Source organism: Equus przewalskii, chromosome 29, assembly GCF_037783145.1.
Source record: "Equus przewalskii isolate Varuska chromosome 29, EquPr2, whole genome shotgun sequence".
NCBI lineage: Eukaryota > Metazoa > Chordata > Mammalia > Perissodactyla > Equidae > Equus > Equus przewalskii.
In genome coordinates this window covers 5,115,549-5,143,001 of record NC_091859.1, presented here as the reverse complement: position 1 = coordinate 5,143,001, position 27,453 = coordinate 5,115,549, and the positions used below count along the sequence as shown (strand labels likewise).

Here is a 27,453-nt window from a genome sequence, read left to right as displayed (position 1 = left end):
TCACCCCTGGACAACATTCTCCTAAGGGACTCTCCTTTGAGGAAAATCTTTTTAGTGCCTCTGGCTATTTCTTGACTTTCTGGCCAGGTCTTCACATTTCAAAAATAACCATTTATGGAACTGCCAGAAGTTACTCACGTAATTTTTGTTAGTTCAAGTCAAGCACTTACTCCCTATTACTTAAGCTGCCTGTGGCTGCTTTGCTAAAGGATTGTTTCATCAAGAAACACTAGGCTTTACCTAATAATTCTATTTGCAGTGCAGAAGTCCAGAAATTTTATAGGACACTTGGTAGTAATTGCTGTAGTAAGAAGCATTTCATTGGAATTTATACTCTCCTTCTTTAAAAGAAAGATAGACTATAAATGTTGGAATCTTCTAGAAGGAAAAGGGGAAGTCAGGTTGGCTGAGTTGGAAGATTTTGTTTTTGTATTTCACAGCATCATCTTGACTTCAGTTTACAAAGCCTGAGAAGTCTTTAGATAAATACAATTAAGAAGAAAGTTTTTCTGTGAGCCAGAGAAGCATTTTAGTATTTGTTCTGGTTTATTTTTAATTCCTTTCCTATAAAACAATGAAAGATATTTTCTGAAACAAGAAGTGCTAATGGCTGATAAACACACAAAAAAAGTGTTCAATCTAATTATTGCAAGATTTTCAAAAAATCAACTTCAATTTTCCACCTGTGAATTAAAAAAGAGAGCATCAGTGGTTACAATGGTGTGGTTCTTACACAATTGGTGAGTTTAAATGGAAACTTTCTGACAAATTCTTTAGCAAATGTTATAAAATCCTTAAAAAGCTTATATCCTCATATTGTTTTAATCCAGTAATGTAGCTTCTAAAAATCCATTCTAAGAAAACATTAGCAGAGGCCAGCCCTGTGGCCGAGTGGTTAAGTTCATGCACTCCACTTCAGTGGCCCAGGGTTTCACAGGTTCAGATCCTGGGTGTGGACCTGGCACCGCTCATCAGGCCACGCTGAGGTGGCGTCCCACATGCCACAATCAGAGGCACTCACAACTAGAATATACAACTATGTACTTGGGGGCTTTGGGAGAAGAAGAAGGAAAAAACCCAAGAAAATTGGCAACAGATGTTAGCTCAGGTGACAATCTTTAAAAAAAAAGAAAAAGAAAGTTGCAGATAGAATCAATGATTTGCAAAACAAATGCACTGGTCACAACATCATCAGAAGAGGCCGCTCGTGTTGCTGAGACGTCTAACTGGTCGCTATAAACTTCAGTGCTGACAGCCGTCTTGCATAGTAATCCGAAGAACATTTTAGGCATGGAGTTAGAAAAACTCAGGGGTCAAGTTTTTGTTTGACTCTTATTTACCAAGTGACTCTAGAAAATTACTTTTTTGAGTCTGCTGTTTAACATTTTTGTCTGCAGCATAAAATACTCTTTAAGATGGCGGACTTTGGAGGCAGACTCGAATCCCCGTCCATATCTATTAGCCAGTTGAACTTGAGTAAGTAGCAAACCTCCGTGCCTCAATTTTTCCCTCTGTGAAAGGAAGATAGGAATAGTTCCTACGATATAGAGCTGTTTTGAGGACTAAATGAGTTACCATCTGTAAAGCTGGTTTGTCAGTGCTTGGTACCCAGCAAGCACTATGTCGCACTAAGTTTGAAATAAATCTGCACGATGAAGATAATAACCCCTTGTTCACCAAGGATGGAGGGATTACACGGGACGATATAGTGAAAGCATTCCATAAACTACAACACCCCATGCGATGTCACGTCATTATCACTGCCGTAGTTGGAAGTGAATGTCAATAATCTCACAACTGTATGGAAAACACCTTTCCCTGGTAGAAATGGGTGAGCGGTAAGTGACTTAGCAGGCTACAAAAAATTGGAACCTAAGTCTGCATAGGAGGGAGAAAGAGTTGGGATGGAGGAGGAGAGCATGCAGCCGGCCAATAAGAAGCAAACTGAGCCACAGAAGGGCCCAGGAATCAGAGGCTCCGAGGACCTCACTGGATGTCGGGATACAATTGGGCCTATAGGATGGTGACCGCCTTCATAAGCCAAGACTTGGGAGTCTCTCAACAAACTGCCCAGTTCCTGCCCAACTGCCCCCCAGTGAAGCCCACATGTGCAAACACACAGACAAGCCCCAATCGCACAAACAGGGCTTCCAGCACATTCTGTACCTTACACAAGTAAGAACCACTTAAGGTTCACTAGTTTTTTCTTTTCTTTTTCTTTCTGAGGAAGATTAGTCCTGAGCTAACATCTGCCACCAATCCTCCTCTTTTTGCTGAAGAAGACTGGCCCTGAGCTAACATCCATGCCGATCTTCCTCTACTTTATATGTGGGACCCCTGCCACAGCATGGCGTGCCAAGTGCTGCCATATCTGCACCCGGGATCCAAACCAGCAAACCCCGGGCCGCCGAAGCGGAACGTGCAGACTTTACCACTGTGCCACCAGGCTGGCCCCTAGGTTCACTAAATTTTTGAGGAAAACTTTTAACATGAAATACAAAGACCAAGCACCTTCCAAGACAACACAGAGGCAGTTTTCAGAGAACACAAGTAAACTTAAAACAGAAAGATTATAATCATATCCTCCAAAAGATAAAAAGTAAAGTATCCTTGAGACAAAACCAAGATATTTTTAAAAGGAATATTCAGAAAGCAGTAAAAGGACTTGGGCAATAAACAATAAGACGGTAGAAATGAAAAATCAAAAGCAAGCTTGAACAGGGGCCGGCCCTGTGGCCGAGTGGTTAAGTTCACATGCTCCGCTTTGGCGGCCCAAGGGTTTCGCAGGTTCAGATCCTGGGCACAGACACGGCACCACTCGTTAGGCCACGTTGAGGTGGCGTCCCACATGCCACAACTAGAAGGACCCACAACTAAAATATACAACTATGTACTGGGGGGATTCAGGAAAATGAAGGAAAAAAAGGATAAGATTGGCAACAGAGGGTAGCGCAGGTGCCATTCTTTAAAAAAAAAAAAAAGAAAAGAAAGCTTGAAGATATGGTTAAGCAAATTTCCTAGACAGAACGAAAAGATGAAACACGGGAGAAAGAAAATTAAAGGAGAAGCACAAGGCAGTTTTCCAGAACTGAAGGACAGGAGTTTTCTGATGGAAAGATCTCACTTAGAGTCCCACAAAAAAACAAAACCAAAGAACAGCATCATGAAATTTCAGAAAACTGGGGATTTAAAGTACATACGTACGAAAAGTTCCTTAAGAGGAAAACTAGCTCACAAAGGATTGGGAATCAGAATGGGATCAGAATTCCCGGGAGCAACCACTAGAAACTAGAAGGCAGTTGATGAAAACTTTAAATTCTAAGGGAAGATGATTTCTAATTAGAATTTTATACTTCTGCAAATTCTAAACCCATTGCAAAAATAAAATAAAGATGTTTCCAGATGAGCAAGGAATGAAATGATTTCCCTTCCATCTCCCTTTTCAGAAAGCTCCTAGGAGTGACGGGGCTCCAGTAGAATAAGGGAGAAACTAAGAAAGAGGAAGAAGGGGCGTGCACAGGAAAGAGGCCAGGGGCAGTCCCTCGAGGGCAGCGAAGGCAGGAACCAGGCAGCAGGCCGGACAGCAACCAGTCCAGGCTGGAGCAGGAGCAACGTTACCAAGGAAAACTGGGACCAGCAGACTGGCAGATGAGTTTGGTCATGTCAGAGGGGCTTTACAGACAAAAGCTGTGCCAGGAAGGAAATGTAATTTAATACCTATGTGGATCAGATAAGATTTATATTTATGGTGATAATAATGTAATGATCTGACATTAATTACACTATTACTAATAAATAATCATCTAACCCAGTACAGGTTATGTAACTATATTTGAGGCATGAGATTTGGAAAAGCATCAATGTGTGAGTGGGCAGGGGAGGGTGGTGAGAGAGGATCAAATCCTCACCTTTCATAACAGGAGGTTGTTCGGAATCAACTGAGAGAGGGACATAAGAGACAGACAGATGAAAATCAAAATATCAATTTCCTACCGAGAGACGAGAAGTGGGTCCAGGAAGATTTGGGGGGAAGTGACCCTAGGAAGTAAGTGAGGACATGGGAATGAGAGACAGGGAAGGGAGAAAAGCCAGTAAAGGATGTGTCAAATGTGTCAGTGAGGTCAATCCTGCAGCCGAGCTTCTGGGAAACCGTGTGGAACCCACCTTAGAACTGTCCCACGAGAGAATGGGAGTCTAGGCCCTCTCTCAGAGGAGCAAAGAGAAGCAGGAACTGTCAGCAGGATGGAAGCTGTCACTCCAGCCGCAGCAGGTGAGGGATACGCAGCGGGGGTTCACGGCTTCTGTCCAACAGAAGCTGGATTGAAGCGTGGAGGGTGAGCTTTCCACTGTATCAAGTGTGAGCTAGGCCGACTTAGCAGCTCCATCATTGGCCTCGCGCCCAGGGCAGACCCTGCCCCAGTAGCTCACGGAATGGGAGAGCGGAACAGAAGGCACCTTGCCTCAGGCAGGTGCTTCCAGGAGAGAGAGGAGGGGGCTGAGTGGACCTGCTTGCTTGCCAGGTAAGCCACTCCTCCCTGGAGGAGGGAGCCCCTGAAGGTCAGGGTTAACTGACCTCGGTCCACGTGGAGACACGAGGGCAGGAAAATGGAGGGCCCCAACAGAAATCAGCACATAAAGGCTAATACGGAAATTTAAAAAAAAAAAGAATATAGTGGTATTCGTGTGTTATAGCAGATTCTCAAGGTACAAACCTCGCCAAAAAAGCTCTCTATCAGGGAAAGGGAATCAGCACCCGGAGGAATAGAAGAGGCGCTGCTCTTTGTCACTATAAGCTTCATCAGACAATTGGACTATTTTAGTCTCCATACATGTATTATTTTGATAAAAATTTAAATATTAAATTTGAAAAAAACTATTAAGCAGACCCACTGCATCAAGGGGGAAAATGTTTTTTAAACCCATATGACAGAATAATCCTCATTTAAAAAATTCTATGAATACTTTTTACTTTTATAATCAGGAAAATACAAATACATACTAAAAATACTTAAAAAAATAAATAAAGTGAAGACAAGGGGCCGGCCCCATGGCTGAGTGGTTGGGTTTGTGCTCTCTGCTTCAGCAGCCCAGAGTTTCACTGGTTCAGATCCTGGGCGCAGACATGGCACCGCTCATCAGGCCATGCTGAGGTGGCGTCCCACATGCCACAACTAGAAGGACCTGCAACCAGGATACACAACTATGTACTGGGGGGCTTTGGGGAGAAGAATAAAAAGAAAAGATTGGCAACAGATGTGAGCTCAGGTGCTAAGCTTTAAAAAAAAGCAGAGCTGAGTTGGCTCGCTGATGTTGCTTCTACATGCTAGGCCCTTATCTGATGTTATCTCGGTAATATAAGAAGCAACAGTGCAAATAAATTTAAGAACATGAGTAGTTATACTATGCTGGTTCAAACACTCCTGCTTGGTTGAGATGTCTGGAGCCCATAGGATATAAATACTACTAGCAAGACACCAATGTGAAATGCAAGAGCCTCTGGATTTGGAGTCAAACAAACGAAACTGGAGGTCTGGCTCTGCCACCCACTAACTCTGCGACGGTGGTGGAGTTCTCCAGCATCGCTGAGCCTTGCTTTCCCTCTGCAGAAAGGAGAGAGGAACACTGAACTGGCAGGATTATTGCCGAGATGAAGTGAAATAATGTATGAGAACACTGTAAACAGCTATAGAACCATAGGTAAATATTTGAAAACTCTCCTTCAAATATTAGATTTTAAAGCCCAAATCTAATTATAGATAACCTATTAAAAGAAAAGTTATAAGGGAACATTTTTTTTATTGAGGTAATGTTGGTTTACGACATTACATAAATTTCAGGTGTATTTCATTATATGTAAATATGTGTAGATTACATCATGTTCACCACCCAAAGCCTAATTACCATCCATCACCACACACATGTGCCTAGTCACCCCTCTGACCCTCTCTCCCCCCTTCCCCTCTGGTAACCACCAATCTAATCTCGTCTCTTTGTGTTTGTTTGTTGTTGCTGTTGTTCTTATCTTCTATTTATGAGTGAGATCATATGGTATTTGACTTTCTCCCTCTGACTTACTTTGCTTAGTATAATACTCTCAAGGTCCATCCATGTTGTCACAAATGGCAAGATTTCATCTGTTTTTAATGGTTGAGTAGTATTCCATTGTGTTTAAATACCACATCATCTTTATCCATTTGTCCCTTGATGGGCACTTAGGTTGTTTCCAAGTCTTGGCTATTGTGAATAATGCCTCAATGAACACAGGGGTGCATATATCTCTATGCAATCATATTTTCAACATGAAAAAAAATTTTTTTGATAAGTACCCAGCAGTGGAATAGCTAGATCATATGGTAGTTCTATCCTTAATTTTCTGAGGAATCTCCATACTGTTTTCCATAGTGGCTGCACCAGTTTATATTCGCACAAGCAGTGTATGAGGGTTCCCTTCTCTCCACATCATCCCCAATACTTGTTATTTCTTGTCTTATCAATTATAGCCATTCTGATGGACATGAGTTGATATCTCATTATAGTTTTCATTTGCATTTCCCTAATATTAATGATCCTGAACATCTTTTGATGTGCCTGTTGGCCATCTGTATATCTTCTTTGGAAAAATGTCTATTCAGATCTTTTGCCCATTTTTTAAATTGAGTTGTTAGTTTTTGTGTTGTTGAGATATATGAGTTCTTTATATATTTTGGATATTAACTCCTTATTGGATATATGGTTTGTAAGTATCTTCTCCCATTTGTTAGGCTGTCTTTTTGTTTTGTTGATGGTTTCCTTTACTGTGCAAAAGCTTTTTAGTTTGATGTAGTCCCATATGTTTATTTTTTCTGTTGTTTCCTTTGCCCAGTCAGACATAGTATTTGAAAATATGCTAAGACTCATGTCGAAGAGAGTACTGCCTATATTTCCTTCTAGAATTTTTATGGTTTCAGGTCTTTCATTCAAGTCTTTAATCCATTTTGAGTTAATTTTTGTGTATGGGGCAAGATAATGGTCTAGTTTCATTCTTCTGCATGTGGCTGTCCAGTTTTCCCAACACTGTTTACTTAAGAGACTTTCCTTTCTTCATTGTTCGTTCTTGGCCTCCTTGTCGAAAATTAGCTATCTGTAGATGTGTGGGTTTATTTCTGGGCTCTCCGTTCTGTCCCATGGATCTGTGTCTCTTTTTGTGCCAGTACCATGCTGTTTTGGTTACTATGGCTTTGTAGTATATTTTGAAATCAGGGAGTGTGATACCTCCAGCTTTGTTCTTTTTTCTCAGGAATCCTTTGGCTATTGGGGGTCTTTTGCTGTTCCATAATAAATTTTAGGATTTTTTGTTCTATTTCTGTGAAAAATGTTGTTGGAACTTCGATAGGGATTGCATTGAATCTGTAGATTGCTCAGGAAGTATAGACATTTTAATGATGTTAATTCTTCCAATCCAAGAGCATGGACTATCTTTCAATTTCTTTGTCTCTTCTTCAATTTCTTTCAACAATGTTTTATAGTTTTCAGTGTACAGGTCTTTCACCTCTTTGGTTAAATTTGTTCCAAGGTATTTTATCCTCTTTGTTGCAATTATAAATGGGATTGTATCCTTGATTTCTCTTTCTGCTATTTCATTGTTAGCGTATAGAAATGCAACTGATTTTTGCATGTTGATTTTGTATCCTGAAACTTTACTGTATTAGTTTATTATTTCTAAAAGTGTTTTGGTGGATTCTTTAGGGTTTTCTATATATAAAATCATGTCATCTGCAAATAGAAACAGTTTCACTTCTTCCTTTTCAATTTGGATCTCTGCTATTTCTTTTTCTTGCCTGATTGCTCTGGCTAGGACTTGCAATACTGTGTTAAATAAGAGTGGTGAAAGTGGGCATCCTTGTCTGGTTCCTGTTCTTGGAGGAATAGTAAGGGAACATTCTAAAATTAAAATTTCATTAGAAAATTCATTTTAACTTAATGTGTATTTGAAGATAAATATTACCACCACTAGGGCTTGGCTAGTACCTTGACATACTTAAAACAATCTTGCATTTTTCACCTTACAATTTTTTATCTGCTTATAAAAGTAACACATTCCTATTGATATATCCTCAAATGTATCTCCCAAAAATAACTTTTAATGGCCACAAAACATTCCATTAAGCAGCTGTGCATTAATTTAACATCTTCCTATTGTTAAGAGAGTGCAATTGCTTCCAACTCTTCCGTATTATAACTAAGCTGGGTTCAATATGCTCCCACACAAATTGTTACAACCTGAGACATGATTGCCTATTGACTTATCTGTTCCACCACCCCCCCCCCCCCCACTGGACAACAAGCTTTGTGAGGGACTGTTTCTTTTTGACATTGTTACTTAGTGCCTAGTATTTTCCCTGGCACATAGTATCTACAGATATCCGCCTGTGCTAAGTGAATGAACAAAGGGATGAATTAATGAACACTGGTATTTATCTCCCTAGAGAACTCAAAGGGTATTTCAGGGGAGCCTAACAAAATGAGAAAAGCTTTATGAAAGTGCTTTGTGTGATTTAAACTTTATTATCTTTTAATCTGCATGATTTTTATTGTTACCATAAACCAGAGCAACGAGAAGAGATGTCTGAGAGGCAAGTGTGGATGTTAGTGGGGGCGTGGAATGGGAGAGAGGGCACCACACACCCATTCCTCTCCTAGACACTGACAAACAGGCTCTATTTAGAGCCCTTTGTCTGCCTTGGCAAGGACAAAGCTTTCATCTTAATAGAATCTTCTGCTGGCAGTGCAGTAAGTAGCTGTTTCAAAGCAGGAAGGAAAAAAGAGAAAAAGGAACCGCTGTGGGGGAGGGGAAATTACGGAAGGAAAACATTTTTCTCATTTTCTACTTGAAGTATGAGTTAGAAATACACAAAAGGAAGTACATGGAAAGGAACGCAGCGTTGACTCTGTATTCCTAATGTCTATGCCCAAGGCCAACAAATACGTATATTTGCTAAAATCTGGATATGTGTGCCCTTCCAGAGCAGCACGTTGAAACCACACTGAGGTTAGAAAGCCTTGGAAGCAGTGTGCGTATTACAGGAGGAGTGCTGTGTTACAGTAGTTTCTGGCTTAAAAGGGCACAAAAGAACTTTCTGGGTGATGGAAATATTTCATATCTTGTTTGGAGTGGTGGTTACATGGGTGTATACAATTGCTGAAACTCTTCAAATTGAACACCTAAGATTTCTGTGCATTTTATTGCATGTAAATTATACCTCAATTTAAAAAATTAGGTAAGAGATCTTTCTGACTGCAAAACTAGCACACATTCACTCCAGAAAGTTTAGAAAATACAGATGAGCAAAACAACCGAACTAAAAATCACCTGGACTTTTACTGCCCAGAGATAATCACCCTTAACGTCAGAGCTGTTGTGATCTAGGGCTCCATTATCTCACCATCCCGGTGGTTAGGTCACCCAAGAAAGCAATAGCTATTATGATACGGGCATATTCAACTAACGACCTGACCACTTCTAAAATTACTCCCCACCCAACATCCTCCAGCTTGACGCTGGCTTCCACCCCACCCATCCTGTCAGGGTGCTTGTCAGGAAGCTGGTCCACGAATGTTGGATGCGAACATCCACAAATGTAATGGAATTCGACTCTCAAGTGGATTGTGAATTTTTTAAAAACAAGATGTGTTCCATAAAATCAGTTCACATAATGTTGGGAAACTGCCAGCTCACAGAAAAGCCCTCAAATTACCTTTGTTACAAAATTCATGATGGTACTACAAAGTCAAACACAAAGTGGCGAAGAATGTTGTGTCACACTGTCACACAATTTTGTCCAAAAGAAAAGCTAAAATATCAACATTTTAAATGTTAATTCCCACTCAAACATTTTAACAACTATTTTCTATAACAAAGCTTCTCAAATATTAATGTACATAAGAATCACCTGGAAATCTTGTTAAAATGCAGCTTATGGGGGCTGGCCCTGTGGTATAGTGGTTAAGTTCACGTGCTCTGCTTTGGCCCACGGTTTGTGGGTTCGGATCCCAGGCGCAGACCTAGCACTGCTCGTCAAGCCATGCTGTGGTGACATCTCACATAAAATAGAGGGAGATTGGCACACATGTTAGCTCAGCAACATTCTTCCTCACACACAGAAAAAACGCAGATTGTGATTCAATTAGGTAGAAAGAGGAGCCCTAGATTCTCCCAGCAGTGCTGATGCTGGCAGTCTCTGGGCCTTACTTTATTTTTTTTATTTATTTATTTTTTTTTAGGAAGATTAGTCCTGAGCTAATATCTGCTGCCAATCCTCCTCTTTTTTTTTGCTGAGGAAGACTGGCCCTGAGCTAAGATCTATGCCATCTTCCTCTACTTTATATGTGGGATGCCTACCACAGCATGGCTTGCCAAGTGGTGCCATGTCCACACCCAGGATCCGAACCCATGAACCCCAGCCACCGCAGCAGAACGTGTGAACTTAACCACTATGCCACTGGGCCGGCCCCTGGGCCTTACTTTAAATAACAAGACTGTAAAATTGTGGTTTAAGTAAATTCACTTTGAATGGCCTTTATCAATATGAATTACCTTTGAGTATTGAGAAACGCTCCCTATTCTTCCAGCTCTTTCTAATTTAGCTGTTCTGACTGTACAATACATGGGTCTCAGATTATAAACAAAATCACCTGGAGGGCTTGTTTAAATGTAAGTTGCTGGGCCCCACCCCCAGAGTTTCTCTCTTGGTAGATCTGGGGTGAGGTCCAAACACTGGCCTTTCTAATTAGTTCCCAGGTGATGCTAAGGCTGCTGGTCTGCAGACCACACTCTATGAACCATTGGTTTAGAATGATTGCAAATAACTTCCAGGGAGTTGCTCACAATACCCAAATTATACATTCTGCTTGTAACACCTGCAAAACAAAGGGGAAAACAGAAATTGTACAGATCGTATGAACAAGCTCCAAACATTTAACTATGTATTTGAATGTTCCTGTTATTTACTGAACTCAATGATCCAGCTCACTTCCCAAGGTTCAGTTTTACTTGTACATGTACGTCAGTAGTCTCCAACCATTGTGATTGCAAAATTACTTTTACTAATGATTTTCTGTAATTTGTATATTATTAGTTATATTTCTAGAGAGAGCAATGAGACCACATCTATTAGATCTGCTTAGATCACCAATTCTTTCTCACTTTGCGGCTCACAGAGGATTCCCCTCACTTTATAAGTGGTGGCTCTGCCATCTTCTTGTTGGCTACTTGTGCCGGCATCATTAGAATATGCTAACATATACACACACATTAGTATGAACTGCTCATCCCACACAGTTTGTTTGTATAGGTCTTTTCCGGGAGCCCTCTCATTCTGAGGGGATGACTTGGTTAAAACCAGTTCATACAACCTGTCGATGCGCTTCCTGAATTTGTAACCTGCAATACAACACAATAGGCAAATAACGAACAAACAACTTGGGCTTCACTGCAAACCCTCTCCCTCTGAGGAGCTCCCCTCAGGACACGGCAACCCTGTAATCACTACTCTTCGTGTTGTCATTCAGTAGACAGTGTAGTACAGAACCGCATCTTCATCCGGCACACAGGTGTGCTACTGGTCCAGAGCGCATCACGGGACGCTGTGTCAGATGCCCCAGGAGGAGGCAGAGCCGGCGGAAGAGAAGCGTCCTGGCTTCGGAGCCAGACAGTCTGCTTTAGATCCTGGCTCCACTACGCACGGTAAGCTCTGTGGTCTTACACAAGTGACTGGATCACTCTGTGCCTCAGTTTCCTCATCTGTACATGGGGATAATAACAGGACATATTTCACAGTGTCATTGTGAAACTCAAATAAGTTAATATGAGTAAAGCATTTAGAACAGTTCCTGGCACAAATTAAGAATGCAGTAAACATTAACTATTTTATTATGCCGTGAACACTGAACTGGAAATCGGAAGAGCTGGATTCGAGTCTTGGCTCTGTCGCTAATCAGTTTTATGACTTTAGACAAGCTATTTAACCTTTCTGAGCTCTCTCTGCAAGATGGGGCTCACAGTCCCCGCCTTGCCAAGCTGACAGAGCTGTGATCTCAAATTAAATAGTACATGTAAACCTGCCCTGACAAACCGTAAAGCACTATACAAACATGAGTCCTTCTTTACAGTTTTATTTCTCTTATATCTTAGTGCATTTCTACTATATGAAATGTTTTATAGTATAGAAACAGGGTCAAAGCAGGAAAGTATTCTTAGTGAACGCTTTCTTTTCTTACGTTTTATAGCCACTCATTCAGCAATTTATTTTAAATATTTTTCTGAGATTTAAAATCAAACTCACTAGAATAAAATTTCCAGAGCACCCTTTTCCCCATTAAAAAGAAAAAGGTGAAACATCTGGCCAGCACTAGTCCTCCAGCTGTGTCATGTGGTATAAAGAGTGTGAGCTTTGAGAACAGACCAATGTGAGTCCCATGTGAGCTGTGTGGCCTCACACAAGTCACTCAAGTTCTCTGAGCTTTGGTTTTATCACAGGGATAACAGTGGCTGCCCAACTCGCCTCCCTGGGCAGGACCTGGAGAGGACCTAATGAAATACCAACTTTCAGAGTCGCCACGGGTTACAGATAATATCAGATGTGTATCTAGCCCAGGAATCAGTGAACTTTTTTTTTTTAAGCAATGACTAAATAGATCATTAGACTTTGCAGGCCACGCCCCTCTGTCACAACAACCCAAACCCACCATTGTTGTGCAAATGCAACCACAGACAATACGTAAACAAATGGGCATGGCCGTGTTCTAATAAAGCTTTATTTATTGATACTGAAGTTTGATTTTCATATAAATTTCACCTGACATGAAATACTCTTCTTTTGATTTTTTTCAAACCATTTAAGTTTCCATTTTTAGCACAAAAACAGGCAGCAGGTTGAAACTGGCCTGCGGGCCATCGTTTGTTGACCTCTGGTCTAGCACAATGCCTAGCATGTGGCAGATAACAGTAGCTAATATTAGGCATATAAAGTTGCTTTATAAACTGTAAAAATCATTAGATACAATCTGTTGGCAACTTTCTTTTTTTTTTTTTTTAGATTTTTTTATTTTTTCCTTTTTCTCCCCAAAGTCCCTCCGGTACATAGTTGTATATTCTTCGTTGTGGATCCTTCTAGTTGTGGCATGTGGGATGCTGCCTCAGCGTGGTTTGCTCAGCAGTGCCATGTGCACGCCCAGGATTCGAACCAACGAAACACTGGGCCGCCTGCAGCGGAGCGCGCAAACTTAACCACTCGGCCACGGGGCCAGCCCCTGTTGGCAACTTTCTTGTTCTCCCTCGTGCCTTAACGACTATGAGCTGTTGTCTCATTGTCACATCTGTCCTCTCTTGATACCTTAGGACGTAACGCATCTGGAATTGTGGGCTCGGCATCATCTAAGCATTGATTTGAACTCTCACCAAATCTTTTACATACGTCATATTTTAATTCCTTGTTTTTCAATAAAATATTAAGAATTTTCTTTTAAGGGGCCGGACAGGCGGCGCAGCGGTTAAATGCGCCCGTTCCGCTTTCCGGCGGCCCAGGGTTCGCCGGTTCAGATCCCGGGTGCGGACATGGCACCGCTTGGCACACCATGCTGTGGTAGGCGTCCCACATACAAAGTAGAGGAAGATGGGCACAGATATTAGCTCAGGGCCAGTCTTCCTCATCAAAAAGAGGAGGATTGGCAGATGTTAGCTCAGGGCTAGTCTTCCTCTCAAAAAAAAGAAAATAATAATAAAATTAAATTTAAAAAAAGAATTTTCTTTTAAGTAAAACAAAAGGTAATACTCTACATACTTTAGTAATACTGTAAAACATTCAGAAAATAGAGAAAAGTAGAAATAATGACTAGGATCCCTCACAATCATACTATGCACATCAGTTCCTACTTAGTTATGTTTTCTACCTCCCCACTTTGAGGGCCATTTTCTTTTTTTAAAAAAAAAAAAAGAAGTAAAGCAATAGCTAAGTAGCTAGACTTTCTCTGCCGTCTGTCAGCGTTACGTCACTTTCTTGCTCCAAACAGAGTTTCGCTTTTTTAAACCGAGTTGTTGCTGTTCTCCTCACCTTCGCTGGCCTGCGCCTGCTCCTTCCTGAGCTCTGTCCTCCCCACGTGTCCTGGGGGCGCAGCCTCTTTCTGTCATCCGCACACAGCTCCACAGCGCCCATCCTCTTCAGCACGTGTGTTTCTGTAGTATCTCCCTCATCAGCTTTACATGTGATTGTAATTTCTTATGGCCCATGGTTCCCTAGCCACACCAACCTAATGATAAAATGAAACCATATTAACAGTAACAAAAGTATTTTTTCTGATTTTCATTCCAACCCTCTATTGTGGGACTTCTGGCCGCTATCAAGGTGTCATCCAGTTGTCTCTAGGAAGATCATAGGCGGCAGGACCCATGTGCTCATAAAGGAGTCATGTCAGCCATCACCTGTGTCTGCCGTGATTCTCTCCTACCCGGGCCCCCTTTGGTGATATTTGCTGCCAAAGCCTCTGCTTCCCATGAAATGACTTGTTAGTGCATGACCATTGCCACTCTAGCAGGTGACACCTAAGGGTACTGTCTCCTAAAGCTACAACCTTTAAAATCCCTCCCACTCTTGGAAGTGGTTCCCACTGCTGCAGGGTGATGAGCGCTGGCCCCCACCGCTGCCACACCTGCCAGGGCTGGTCTGCACTGCAGACTCGCTCACTGTTAAAGGTGGGAGGAGTCTTCCACGCACTGAGCCCCTGCTGCACCAAAGTGCACTCAAGGCTTTTCTCTTGCGTGTGTTAGCATCAACAGATGAGTAACTATCTTGTGATCCTAGTATTTCACATAGTTTATTGAAATAGGGCTTTCATTTCTTGTATTACCCTCTCCCCAGAACTCTAACATGGGTTTATAGAGGCTGAGCCAGGGCTAAATCTGAGAGATAGGCACCATGCAGTACTAACTGTCCCTCTTGTCTGGCCAGTTCTTGGTGCAAATGCAAGAGCCCTGCTTTCTCTTCCTTTAGAATGAATTTTTTCCCGGGAGGCTCCTTTTCCCCGCATGCACAATCATGGAGGACGCATCTTCTGACACTACACAGGCAGGCATACTGAATACCAATGGTGACCAAACTTAGGTTCAAGCCAGAATCCTCCACTCCATCAGAATTCCACTTCTCACTCTCTCTCATTCTTTTTAATCTCTTGTCCATTTTTAATGATGTTGACCATAAAACCATAGTTATCTTTACTCTAGGCTTTTAGAAATATGTTTTCCAAAACCTCCCATATGTTGCTGGACATCTGTTGTTTTTGCGTGTCTCCTCAAGAACATTGCTCCCCAGGGGCTGGCCCCGTGGCCGAGTGGTTAAGTTCGCGCGCTCCGCTGCAGGCGGCCCAGTGTTTCGTTAGTTCGAATCCTGGGCGCGGACATGGCACTGCTCATCAGACCACGCTGAGGCAGCGTCCCACATGCCACAACTAGAAGAACCCACAACGAAGAATGCACAACTATGTACCGGGGGGCTTTGGGGAGAAAAAGGAAAAAATAAAATCTTAAAAAAAAAAAAAAAAAAAAAAGAACATTGCTCCCCAATTCTGCCTTCACTCCCTTACATCATCAGTTTCCTCTCTCCACCAGATCCTTCTATCAACATATAACCTTCTCTCATTAAAAAAAGAAAAAAACTTCTCTTGACATCCCTTTTCTAGCTACTGCCCTATTTCTCTGCTCCCTTTTATTGCAAAAACAGATAGAAATAAACTGTTGTGCTGTTGTTGTTGTTAATATTTGTGGTCTCCAAATTCCTTTCTCCTCATTCTGTCTTGAACAGACTCCAATACGGTTTTTCACGTTCGTACCATTTAAACTGCTCCTGTCAAGACCTCCAGGCAGGTAAATCCAGAGGTCAGTCCTTATTTTCACTTGCTCTCTCTTCATTTGATGGAATGATCTCTCCCTCCTCGAAGCATTGCATTCCCTTTGCCTCCAGGATGTCTCACCCTCTTAGACTGCCTCCTGTCTCCTCAGCTTCCAGTCTCCTTTGCTGCTCCCTTATCATCAGCCTGACATCTAAACATCAAAGCACCTCATTCTTGGAACTCTGTGTTCTCTGCTCTCTCTCCTCCAGTGGTCTTATTCATGGTGTTAAATACCATCTATTTACCAATAACTCTGCAGCCAAGAGCTCACCTGAATCCCGACTCACATATTCAATTGCCTATCAACATCTTCACTTTGAAACATAATAAGTGTCTCAAATTTAACGTGTTTCCAACAGAACTCCTATTCTCCTCCTACCAACATGTTCCTCCCGCAGTTTTCTCCATCTCAGTTAATGAGAATTCCAGCCTTCCAATCACTCTTGCCAAAAACCTCAGCATTATCCTTCTCACTTGCCTCCCCCAATTCACTACCTTCAAAATATATCCAGAATCTGACCATTTTTAACCAACTCCACTGTGATCAGTTTTGTGTAAACCATTAATAACTCTAATCTGGATTATGCATTAATCTCTTACCTAACCCTCCCTCCTCCCTTCGGTCTACATTTTAAATGTCAGCTAGATCATGTCGCCACCCTGCTCAGGCTCTCCAGTGCTTTCCCAGTTTTGAATAAAATCAAAGTCCATAGCCCACAAGACAGTTTACAGTCTTTGACCTCATCTCCTACTCTCGCCGGCTCACTGTGCAAGGTACGAACCCACATGCGCACCGCTCTTCCCTCACCGTCTTCACCCAGATACCTACAGAGCTCATTCTCTCACCTGCTTTGGCTCACATGTTCCCTTCACAGTAAAGCCTTTTCTGATAGCCACACATAAAATTGCAACCCCCTCCTCCCCAGCAATCTCTAGTCCCCTTCCCTGATGTTTTCCTTCACAGCACCTATCACCACCTGAAATAGCACATATTTTATTAACATAGCTCTTTATTGTCTCTCTCTCACCTCAACTAGAATGCAAGGTCCAACAGAGCAAGGATTTTTGTCTATATTGTTCACTGTTATACACCTGGAATCTAAAATAGCCCTACATATAGTGGGCACTCAGTAAATGTTTGTTGAATGAATGAATGAATGAATCCACAGCACCTATAATTCTTGTAGTGGCACCTTAACTTTCCTTCCTGGAACTGTTCCTTTCAGTCTGCTAGCGCTGACTTTCCTTCCTCAGCTGCAGACCTAGTATGTTATAGTCCTACTCCCATCCCCTCACAGGCCGCACAATTGGTTTACGGATGGGCCTACAACACAAAGGTGTCAAATAACGCTCAAATCTCAGACTTTTGTGCAAACTTGGGAAGGAGAGGCTCTCTTTCTCATGCGGTTGCTAACCTTGCAGGACAGAAGCCCAGAGCTGTTGGAGGTCATCTTGCCACTATGAGAGGTGACCCTGTCTTGAGAATGAAGCCAGCCCACAGGAAAGCAAATAATACCAACAGAGAGGTACTGATTCCTGATGACTTCGTTTGAAAACTTGGATCCAACTGGACCTGAGTCAATTTCAATTGGATTCCTGCCACTTACAAGTAAAAGAATACTAACAAATTCAGAGCTACTCCCAGGGTCCAACGCCAATATGACAGTCTCTTTTTCTCGATATTCTTGTAGCTTCTACATACTTCACTAACCAGTTTTTCCTTATTAGTAAAAGTCAAGTCTAGAGTACAACTGCTCCCTCAGTCTTCTGAGGAGTAAAATGATCAGAGAGGCAAGAAAGAATTTTTCAAATTCTCTGCTTTTGGTAGAAAGGAACCTTCAACAGACATGGGGATGGCTGCAGTCCCTGCTCTGTAACTGGCCTCTGCACCTGGAATTAGAAAAGCAGCGTCTAGAACATCTGCCTTGCTAGGTGGCACCCAGCACATTCCTGCAGTAATGCCACTTGCATTTCCCCTTTTTATACGGAACAAAATTATTTTCACTATCTCTATCCTTGGCTTTCTAGTTCTCCTTACAGGTGAACTTTATTTATGAAATCAGGAAACATTTGTTGAATCCAAACTCCATGCCTGGTACTATTCTAGATGCTGGGAATATAAAGATGAAATTTCATTTTGCTATCTGGCATTCTCTTGTCACATAGTGGGTGTTCAGTAAACATTTGTTGAGTTAGTATAAGTGGACACATTGATATGTAGAACTACTTGAATATTCATTGCATCTATTTCCTTTGAACAAGATGAACCTTTCTGATGGCATAGTTTAGTCCACTCTAACAAGTCTTGGCAGTGATGATGATAACACAAGACGTCGATTTGCAGAGTACTAACTGACAATACATGCAATGTTTTATTTATATTATCACTATTCCAGTCAGCAGTCTTTAGGTGGATGCGAACAAAGACTGATTCAAGTTAACTTTAAATAAAAGGGGCTTATTGCATACGGCAATAAGTGTTGTCGTATCAATTCAAGGATATCCACGAGTAATTGCTGGAATAGGAAGTGCCGGAGAGGAGTTCTGGATTCAAGGCGTTTCTGGGGACCTTAGCAGCAGGAATTTATGAACATGACCCTTTTGCATTATTGTTAATTATGGTGACTCAGTGGTATGCCACATGCCTGATTCTTTCTCTTATTCTCTGGTCAACTGGACACTGCTGGTTCAAGCAGCCCACGGCCAGAGGCACAAAAGTATGCTATTAAATGGCAATTGGCACTCACTGTGGGAAAGACTGCTGACAACGGTGGAGACTGGGGTGCATTTAAGGGAATTCAAGTCTTATTTAAAGGGGACTACCAATCATTGCCGTGTGGACATATGGATCTATTGTTACCACAATATCTGACTTATCACAGGAAGCTGAAAATCCTGAGTGAAATTTCTTAATTTTTGCAGGATGGCCACTAAGTAAAAGAAAAAGAAAAGAAAAGAAAAGAAAAAATAACTACATGGGCAAACCCCAGCCCTGTGCCAAAAAAGGGTTAACATGACAGTCTAACTGCTTATTCTTAGAAAAGCCTACTTGCAAGGTTGCCTCTTGGCTGGCATCTGGGAACCTGGATTTTGGGAGGTTCCCACCATTCCTGGAACTGATAAGAGCGGCTCACTGAGCCCAACCTGTTTGTACAAACAATATGGTTTACGCCGAGCACCTGCTCTCCTTCCAGAGTCTAGAATATTGGGACGTGCCTGGCAGAGGCTGCCTACATGACTCGGTCGCAATAAAACCCTGGGCACTGAGTCTCTAACAAGCTTCTTGGTTGGCAGCATCTCACAGGTGCTTCACAGCTTATTTCTGGGGCAATGGAGAACATCCCGTGTGACCCCACGGGACAGGACCCCTGGAAGCTTGGCCTGGTTTACCTGCACTGTGCCCCCAGATGCTTTTCCTTTGCTGATTGGCTTCGCCTCCTTTGCCATAATAAATCAGAGGCGTGAGCATGACGACAAGCTTAGTCCTATAGTTCCTCCTAGTGAATCATCCAACTGGAGGTGGTCTTGAGGACCCCTGACACAAGACAACAAAACTTCTCTTTGAGCCAAATCCAGCCCACAAGGTATTACTTTTCAACCTCTAATCTAAGAAGGCTCATGGGCAGTGCAGGTACCACCCCAAAACAAAGCATTTTTCATGCCTTATCTCATTTAATCCTCACAACAACCCTGCAAAATAAACATATTTATAACCCCACTTTATACACGAGGAAACTCAGCCTCAGAGAGTGTAAGCTTGCAAAAAGTCATATAACCTGTAAGGGGAAGAGGCAGGACTGAGAGCCGAATCCCATTTTATTTCCATATTGACTCTGTGAAATTATACTTCCCCCCTCACACTGAAATTTCAGAATCACTTTGTTTATTCTCCATTTCCTAAGTATAGCATTCACATCTCTGGAGCTAAAAGTATTCTTATCACTCTTCTTCTTTATAATATCTGCTTTTCTCTTATTCCATTCCAATCTCCCCTTCCTGTCAGCCATGAATGAGGCTTTCTGAGCCAGCAGAGAAAGAAGGAAAGGAAGGTGGAAATGGACAAGAAAGGGAAGGAAAACTCATTCTTTTCTGGTCTGGTCAGTATCCTTATAATAGGATCTGAAGTGATGTGGGGAACACAGGGTAAACGTGGGCTGGGGTCCACATTCAAGCGGCGGTGCGATAATTATTCTATGTCCTTGACTATAGAAGTACTTGTCAGGGGGCAGTGGTAGTTGTTCCAAGGGATCCATGGAGTTTGAAGCAGACTCTCATCCAGTATCCGAGTGACAGAGGCATAGTTTGGGTATCAGGATAAGATGGTGGAAAATGGATAGACAGGCTGTCAAGGCCCTAGCTGGGGTCCAGAACTGAGCTACATGCTCAGGAAAAATTGACATGAAAACCAGGAAGCTGAGAAAAGCCACACTCTAAGAACTGAACTTGCAGAGTCAAAAGTTAGGAAGGGAAAATGCATTTTGGTGGCTGAGCAAGTACTCCGGAAGCCCCCTCTGGTCCACTGAATGCCAAGCTTAGAACAGCAAGACTAATTCCAGCCTCTTTCTTTGAGTGGCCTTCTGATGATGATAGAACTGAGTTCATAAAGCTGAAGGTCTTGCTTATTACCCATGTCTGGGCAGAGCCAAACAAGGTAGGCACTGACACTTTCCACCTAGGGAATAAACCCAAATAAGGTTTGCCTAGCTTTGCAATATTGATACAACACTTCTCTGGAAAGATTCAACAAAGCGTACATAAACTCTATGTGAGACTCAGAGAGATACCATCTCAGTGAGGCTATATATTTTCCAAAGTAAAGAGTCACGTTACCGATGCAAATATCATTCCCTCACCAATCTAGTCTGTGGATATTTTAATGCCAGGTGGTCTCTGACTTATAAATATCAGGTTTGTGAGCATCCTGTCCAATTATGCACCCACTAGTACGTGCTGATATTACACGTGCCCACTATGTGCCTCACGGTCGTTGTGCAGAGTCAGAATGCCTGGTGTCTACTGAGCATTTACTCTGTAATTGGTACTGTTGCATTTACCCACGTTAACTCATTGCTCACAATAACCCTATGAGGTAAGCATCACTATTGTATTCATTTTACAGGGAGGAAACCGAGGCACAGAAAGGTGCAGTGCAACTTGGAATTGTACCTGGAAGTGCCCTTGTGTCAAGCAACGAATGATTTAGAAAGAGAGAGCAGACACATTCACATTTAAACAACCAGTCCCACCGCCCCTCCCCGCCCCACGTTAGTGCAGAGGCTCCCTAATCCTGAGTATCTATGTCTGCCCTTTGTGCCAGTTGGCATGCAAGTTGCTCCAATGCCACCTCTTGACCAGCACAGGGAACTGTCTGACTCAGTACCTCCCCTATAATCTTATTTCTTCTTCTAGTGGGATTCTGTCCTACACCCCATTTTTTTCTAGTTTTAAAATTCCCACTTTACTCCATATAATGCTTAGCACATATCGTTTGCACTTGAAAAGAGATGGTTTATGAGACTGACCTAGGTAAACCACTCTAAGACATGCAGCCCATACCTGGTGAAATTTCCCGCGGTTGACTCCACACACGAATGGGTTTCTTTGCTACCCAGAATCCAAGTGGGATGAGGAACGGAGATGTGTTCAAAGACGACCTGCAGGAAGAAGGAGCACCCTCTGCGGGCACCCAGTTTTCTGTCCCTCTGCTCCTCACGGTCTTCCCCCGCATTGTCTGATGTCTGTCATGTTAGGCTGTCTCTCAGCTACCGCACGATGAGGGTGTGTCTCTGTATGAGTCTTCATTCAGCGCATCAAGTTCTGTGATGGCTTCATCAGAAGGGATTTCAGCCAGCGCGCAGGCCAGCTCTGGGTTATGACGGACCTCATGGTAAAGTATAGAAGAGTTAAGAGCCAGCCCCGGGTCGATCGGGTGTGCGAGTTGCATCTCTTTCTTGTTTAATATCAAAAGCCTTTTGGGAAGCTCCTTGGGAATTATCGAGAGTTTGTTTTTGATCATCACCACGTGCCACAAAGGTACTGGAAGTAATCTCCGTTTTCAGATAAAAGACTTTCTGGATCAGGTGCATTGGCTGTTAAGTACTTCACCAGCAATCGCAGGACAGTGGTGCAGAAGGATCTCAGTTCAGACTCACTCTCTCCCGATGGTTCTTGATCAGCCGCAACTTCTTGCGAGGGTGCTGGTTTTCCGCTCGATGGTGCTCGCGAGGACCCTGCCGACGGCCCTGCGGCCCTGACTTCGTTCTTACAGGCCGCCCGGGGCCGGCCGCGCTCTCGTGGGACCGCTCGGTGCGGCCTCCACCAGCGCCTTCCTGCAGGGGCCGCGTCAGCGCTGCGCTCGGCCGCCCGTCCCGGGCTCGCCCGGTCCCCTCCCGGCCGGCGGGCGGGCTGCGTGCCCGGCGAGCGAGGGCGAGGCGCCCGGGAGGGAGCACAGAGGGGGCCGAGCGGCCTCTAGAGCCGCCGCGGCTGCGCGGCCGGGTGATCCGCTTCCGGCGTTAGCAGAGGACCCTTCTGGGGAGAGGGGAGACCGCGGCCTACACCCCATGTTTAATTGATCTTTCTTCCTGTTTCCAAATCTTGGCTCATTCTCAGAAAAATTCGACTCCCTCTTTCTTTACCCCGTTTGCGATTCAGAAGTGCGTATCACCTTGAGGATCACACTCCTGACCTACCTGCAGGAGAGTCTCGATACTGGGGGTAAAATAAATGAAAATTAAAAACCTGAATTGAACGGGTTTGAAGGTTGCTCAAAGCCCCTCTCAGAATCACCAGAAATCCTCATTGACCACTGCACTCGTTTTCACTTAAGTACTTCTCCAAGCACCAAAATTCAAGATAAAGATTTCTTGTCCCCGGGCTCTCAGGATGTTCCAGTTAGAAGGAGACTTAGAGGTCATTTAGATCAGTTGGAGGTCCACCCTTTGGTCTAAGGTTCTCCCCTGTTTGGCACCTAAAATCTGTTTCACAGGGAGCCCTCTGCTGACCGCCTGGCTGGACTTCCTTCTCATTCTTCCCTTTCTCCACAGCTGAGAGATTTTCCCTGCTCTCATTCATAAAGGAAGATCTGTGTTGGTAGCTGGGGTGGGCTCCCTCCACGACTGGGCGTGCCACATTTCCATTCCCTCTGGCAGGTCTCCTGTGTTGTTGTGCTGGTCAGTTTATTTGCGTTACATCCTATCACGTCGATCACTTTAAGTCCTGGAAGTTTATATTTACATACAGAATCCAGTACATTCCTGGGAGAATATACATACATATATACACATATTTTGCAGAAACAAAAACAAAACAGGATACAATTAGAGTGATAGTTGGGTAGCTTAATGAACATCTTATCTTGCTTCTTTGGGGTCTCATCTGGGATTTGAGAGTGAACTGTGTCCAGAGCTGCCAGTGGCAATTCATGAGGCAGCCATAGAGTTCTTCACTTTTCACTGTAAGCTCTTTGTTTCATTGATCAAGATTCAAATGAAGATTTGGATCTTCCAGAGGGGCTTCGTCTTGACTTCTGGCCAGAACTGTGGTTTCCTCAGGTGTAACCAGTGTTGCAGCTGGGTGTCCCCTGGCCTCACGGGCAGAAGGAAGGTGGTGTCCATTTCCACAAGCTGCACAGCCGCAGCTGTAGCCAGAAAGAGAGCCACAGCCTTGCACATGCTCGTAGCAGTTGCCAAAGAGGTAACGCTAACAGGGCTGGAACTCCAGCTTCACCCTTTGCTGGTACCAGTAGTAACCATTTTGTGGGCCATGCCAAAACCTGCGAACTCTCCTGTCCAGCCGCGTGACAGGAGTTAACCCTGAGATGGGTTAACTGCTCGGCTTCTGTGGCCCCAGTTCCCCTCTCCACTGTCATTCCAGGGACACCAAGTGGTATACAAATGATGGCACAGCTGTGCACTGCTCTGGACGTGGGGCTTCAGTCGCGCTTCCAAGGCCTTTCAGTGTCTACCACCATTGCCCTCCAAGTAATTTCTAAAGAAGAAAAAAATAAATAAATTTCTCCTTTAATGGAGGCTTCCTCCTCCTGTCCCATGATATTTGGCAGTGGCAGAGCTGAGGGTACCCGGGGATTGCTGGCCCCATAATTTCATCAGTGTCCCCTCCCCAATTCTTTGATATTGACCTTTGACATTCTCTCAGTCTGATGTGAAGTACTTTGTAAAATCAGCTTTAAGGATGCTCTTCCAACCAGTCGGCAGCCTCTAATCCATCCCAGACAGTGCCTCTGGACGTGCCGTTGCTTCCTGGAGACCTTTAGCAGGGGATGAGTCAGAGTGGGGGTTGCGGTCTTTCCTAAAGCCGACCCGCCGTTTGAAGCTCTCTTTGCTCTAAGCTGGATAGACGTAGAGGTGCCTCAGTCTCGTCTCCATCGTTTGCTTGTGTCCAGGAGCAGGAGAACCCTGCATCGGAATCTGGCTTCTGCGCCAGCTCACTCAAGGGGTGTCCTTTGTGGCTAATGTTCTTCAGAGTTTGTGGTGTAGGGTCAGGGCCTTTCTCAGGTTCATTGTGGATAGAGTTGCCTTCTCTAATTAACTTCTTGCAATTGGCTTTAGTGGGTAGAGGAATGGGAAGGAAACTTTTTTAAATGTACTTTTACTGCAACCTTTTCTAACCTTTCGTTTCACAAGGGAAGAAGCCGAGGGCGGGAGAGGTAAGCTGATGAGGCCGGATGCACACAGCCGGAGAGGGGCGAGCAGGCTAGACCAGGGCTTCTGCTTTATAAGCTAATGCTTTATTTTTCCTGTTTTGTTTAAAAAGCAATATTGCAACGGTTTTTAAATACTGTCTTTCTTTTTAAAATATTTGATATTTCAACTACATTACGAATTCAGTTAATGGCCTCCCTTCAGAAATGAATTATTATTTAAATCAAGTTTTCTATGCGAAAATGCATTTCTAAATCCAGATAGTCAACTTCCTTGTCATCTTGGTCATTGGGGCCATTAAAATGCCATCGCCTGGGGGGCTTCAGCAACACGTGTTCATTTTTCACAGTTGAGAGGCTTTGAAGTCCAAGATCAAGGGGCTGGAGGATTCAGATTCGTGTCTGGTGACATTTGCAGATGGCCGCCTCTTTGCTGTGTCCTCGTATGGGGGCACCGGGTTGGGGAGGGCAGTTCTCTGGTTTCTTTTTTTTAAGGTTGGCACCTGAGCTAACATCTGTTTCCAATTTTCTCTTCTTCCTCTTCTCTTTCTCCTCTTCCTCCTCCTCTCCTTCTCATCCTCCTCCCCAAATCCTTCCCATACATAGTTGTATATTCTAGTTGTAGGTCCTTCTGGTTGTGCTGTGTGGGATGCCGCGTAGCATGGCCTGATGAGCGGTGCTAGGTCCATACCCAGGATCCAAACCAGTGAAACCCTGGGCCACCAAAGCGGGAGCGCATGCACTTAATCACTTGGCCGTGGGGCCGGCCCCATCTCTCTGGTCTCTTCTTATAAGGGCACCATTCATCATACGAACCCCACCTCAAGACCCCATCTAAACCTAAGTACCTCCCAGAGGTCCCATCTCCAAATATCGTCACACTGGGGATTAGGGCTTCAACATACGAGTTTTGATGGGGACGCGTATGTTCAGTCTGTAGCACTTATAAATCTTTGGAATAGGACCTAACACCTAGCAAAGATTTTAGGACACCAGTTGAATATTGTAAAATTCTTATGTGGAAAAAAATTGATTTCAGGCTTTCCTCTGAAGGGACAGTCCCTGCACCATAGAGGAAGTAGTGGAGTGGAAGGTTAGCCCACTCCACCATCAGCCCAGGTTTTAGTTCAGTGTTCAGATCCATCATCTGAGTAGCTCACATTACTAATCTCGCCAATATGCTCTTTTAACCATGCTCTCCTTATTTCTGTTTGGCTGTATCACCTATCTTCTGTCAGGAGTGGTATTAAAGTTACAGATAAATTATTGTCAGGCCATTTAAGAACATTAAGTTATATGAATGTTAATCATTAATAACGAAGACAAAAGTCCACAAGTTAGGAAACATTTCCCCAATGATTTGCTGTGGAGATAGAAAAAAAGCCCATCTTCAAACACTTTGGGGTACCACAGAGAAGATAATAATAAGAGCTACCACTTGGGAATTCTGTTTTCATGAGGAACCCAAGTTGCACAGGAAGAAAGTATGAAGAAGATTTGAAATTGATCTTAAAGTTCCTAGTACACCGTGACTAATACTCACCAGAAGCAGTGATGAAGCAAAAACTCTATCCCCAGCCCATGGTTTTTTCAAAAAGCCAGCCTGACTATATTACCCCACCACTCTCAGGAGGAGCCTTGAGCTGGTGTTTGAGCAGCTGCCCGGGAGCCCCTCTCCCACCCTCAGTCCTGTGCCTCGTCCCCACCGGTCCTTCAGTGGATAGACTACAGAGACTGAGATTCCAGGCTCTAGAGACAGACTGTCTGGCTTTGAGTTCCTGCTTCCTCATCTACGAGCTGTGCGGCCTGGAGAATCCAACAACTGGGAAATTCTTTTTAAAAAGGAAAACAATCAAGGGAATTGTCCAGAGCCTACATGCCCAGGAATAAGAGAGACTGGTTAAGAGAAGCTTCAGCGGGTGAGAGACTAAAAGGAAAGACACATACAGGAGCTTTCAAACTGTCATAAAATACACTTCATTCTGAACTCAAAAGTTAACCTAGAGAAACAATGAAGGAAAGAAATCCCGCTTCCTAAGAAATCAGGAAAAGCAAGAGAGTTCTCTACATGGACTGGAAGAAATGAAGAAGCTGTGGATCAGATTACCTTTGTGCCTACAGCTCGTGTACCAAGGTTTCCCCACATGGATTACAGCAGCTTGGTGCCTTCATTGCCTGACCGAAATGTGACAGGTGGATGACCCAGTGCGGACCAAGAGTAGTGAAGAAGAGTGAAGGCAAAGCCCATTCTGTGGACAAGGATGGCAAACCAATAAGCACCTGAGAAACCCTAGGCAGCTTTAGCTCAGGGATGCCCTGGCCCTGTTCCCTCAAAGATACACGGCCCAACTCACCCGCCGCTTGTTGGCCCCTCCTCGCTTCATGTTGCCCAGGCCTGGACTGGGTATCACACAACCCTAGAACCGAGCAGATCTCTAAAATCCAGGAGACATCATTCCAGCACCAGATAAGATAAATATTATTTGGTCATGCACCCAAAAGTGAGTTTGCTTTTCTCGCAAAATGATTTTTAGAGAGTTTTCTGCTTCCCTGAGAGTCCACAAAAATAAAATTTTTTCTTCAAGTAGCACTCTTGCTCAGCCCCTTAGACTCCTGATGAGCAGTAAGTTTATACTAGCGAAATGAAAGCCCTTTTTCTCATATTGTTTGGGAAATAATGGGAAATAGAGATCCATGGAATTCAACTACTTTCCCAGTACTCGGAATCAGTTAATGAAAATAAATTGGATGATAGTAATAAGGATGGGTTTGAAATGGGAAGCAGTTTCAACCCTGACTGCTTCCAGTTAATGAAACAAAAGCTCTCACCTGTTTGTTTGAGGAAGGAAGCCAAGTTGTGGACGTGCCATTGACGC

General features: G+C 43.5%; 2 pseudogenes; both read right to left on the bottom strand.

The window, feature by feature from the left end:
• Positions 1 to 14,117: 14,117 nt before the first annotated feature.
• LOC103567773 (14-3-3 protein theta pseudogene) lies at positions 14,118 to 22,480 on the bottom strand (annotated as a pseudogene).
• Positions 22,481 to 22,565: 85 nt separating this feature from the next.
• Positions 22,566 to 26,961, bottom strand: LOC139073333 (putative uncharacterized protein C6orf52 pseudogene; annotated as a pseudogene).
• Positions 26,962 to 27,453: the final 492 nt, after the last annotated feature.